This window comes from Etheostoma spectabile, chromosome 10 (assembly GCF_008692095.1).
Source record: "Etheostoma spectabile isolate EspeVRDwgs_2016 chromosome 10, UIUC_Espe_1.0, whole genome shotgun sequence".
NCBI classification, from domain to species: domain Eukaryota; kingdom Metazoa; phylum Chordata; class Actinopteri; order Perciformes; family Percidae; genus Etheostoma; species Etheostoma spectabile.
The window spans coordinates 26,371,554-26,373,864 of record NC_045742.1 but is presented as its reverse complement, the minus strand read 5'-3'; the positions used below and the strand labels follow the sequence as shown (position 1 = coordinate 26,373,864).

Below are 2,311 nucleotides of genomic sequence, written 5' to 3'. Positions count from 1 at the left end.
TTGCACTATTTTTTGTAGTATCTACGTTTTTTTGTCCCATTTCATTTTAATTGATTTACCTTGTATACTGGTTTTCTATTATAGTCGGTGTGCTTGTCTTTGCCCTCAACCCTTGTGTTGTCTTTCCCTCAACATGAAAAAAACACTTCTGTTGTCCCTATCTCAATGTTTTTTTGCTTTTCAAAATAAAAAGTATTAAGTTTTTATGGTTTTTTACCCCCCTTTTGTTGAAGTTTTGTCACTTTTTTTGAACATTTTAGCCAGTTTTTCCAAAGTTTTTGATGCTTCCTTCCAGTGTTTTTTTTCATAGTTTTTGTTACTTGTTTCAATATTTTTTACACTTTATTCCCCAATGTTTTTTCGCCTTGTTCGAGTTTTTCAACCTCCCATTTTTCTGATATTAAAAGAAACTTGGAAACGGGTCAAATTTGACCCCTGGACAACATGAGGGTTATCTCTTTTTTACATTGTTACTTGACTCCAAGAGCCTGCACAAGAATTCCTATGTCCCTGTTTTGTACAAATGGCAAATACAAATCTTGAATGGATAAAGTTAGGTGGTTTAAGTTAGGCATTGGCTTCAAATGGTTAAGGTTAGGTGGTTAAAGTTAGGCATTGGCTTCAAATGGTTAAGGTTAGGTGGTTAAAGTTAGGCATTGGCTTCAAATGGTTAAGGTTAGGTGGTTAAAGTTAGGCATTGGCTTCAAATGGTTAAGGTTAGGTGGTTAAAGTTAGGCATTGGCTTCAAATGGTTAAGGTTAGGTGGTTAAAGTTAGGCATTGGCTTCAAATGGTTAAGGTTAGATGGACACACTTGAGTTGGAATGGAAAATACCTTTTTAACCCTTTTGGATCACATCCCCCTCGGTCGTATTGAGCAATTCATTAAAGATGTATGACAAAAAAAACAAATACAAAAAAAGAAATGTCATGTGTGCTTGCAACCAATTTCCACCAATAATATCATGACATCTATATGCAAATGTTAGCCAAAGAGAGCTAAGAGCTGCATCCATACTACAGATGAGTTGGCTAGCTACAACATTGGTTGACACACACAGACCCATGTTATGGATTTTTACCATCTAATACTTGGACTTCTATTATACAATGTTTTGTTTGAAAATAATATTGGGACTACACGATTAACACTTAACTTGAAGGTATCTACATGAGTGACATCACACTGTCATGGACACACGACCCCTAACCATAACCATAACTTCTCATTTCATTCCCAACCTTTTAACCCTTATGCATGTTTTCTTTTCTTTTCCTTGTTTATCCTTTTTTTTTACTATTTCATGACCTTTTAATTGTTTTAATCCAAATTTATGATTAATAATAACTGTATTTTGGTAATATTTCCATATTCATATCTTTTATAGCATGCTTTTCAGATTGTATTATTCTTTCTTTTTTGGGGGTTAATTTCCACATCCAGAGGGGGTCCTACCTAAGATGTTAAAAAGAAATTACGTTGATTTAATAAACATATTATAATGACACCTTGGTTGCCTTCTGTAACTTTTATTCTTCATTATTTTTGTTTTTATATTTGATTGGGCTTCTTTATTCTGCTAATAGTTAGTAATATTATTCCACTTTGAATTGCTTGCCTCAACATTTTAACATGATAATACACATGCTATTTGTTTTATACATTTTACTAACAGAGTGATTTTATTCTATGATGTATTTTAAATGTATTCATGATTATTTATTGTGTGGCAGTTTTAACCCTTTTTTAACCACGTTTAAACACAGAACCTATTTGTAATTTTTAATGGTATTTGTACATTTATAGGGCAAGTAATTCAGACGGTATTGTACATTATTATTATATTTTTATTTCAATTTTTGCAGTTAAATAATATGTTTTCAATATTGGGATAGATTTTTTTTTGTTTTGCGACACCAGGCTTACATAACTATATATGTTATTTATTTTGTAATGTCTCAGGAAGACAGACCAGGGAAGGTGTGGAGGTGACTTTTTATTTAACCCTTGTTTTATCTTCCTGTCAAAATTGAAAATTAACACTTTTATTGATGATTTTTATGTTTTTAACTTTTTCTTACACTTTCTTCCCCTTTTTTTCAATGTTTGTCACTTTTTTGACTTTTTCAACACTTCGTTACACTAACTTATTAACTTCAGTTTAACAGTTATTTTTTGGAATTTATGGTCAATAAACCTCATTTATAGGAAATTATAGATAATGTTTGAATTAGAAAAGATGAAATTAGGAATTGTTTAGACTAAAATTAAAGGAATGGATACTGATGGATGATCACAGACTGGAATATGT

General features: G+C 31.3%; 1 long non-coding RNA gene across 1 annotated transcript in view; it reads left to right on the top strand.

The window, feature by feature from the left end:
* The first annotated feature begins 595 nt into the window (after positions 1–595).
* The window catches only part of LOC116697136 (uncharacterized), a 16,865-nt gene continuing 15,149 nt past the window's right edge, over positions 596–2,311 (top strand). Inside the window, exon 1 of the long non-coding RNA XR_004333930.1 lies at positions 596–607. This is a non-coding gene — a long non-coding RNA (uncharacterized LOC116697136). The remainder of the gene's footprint in view (positions 608–2,311) is intronic.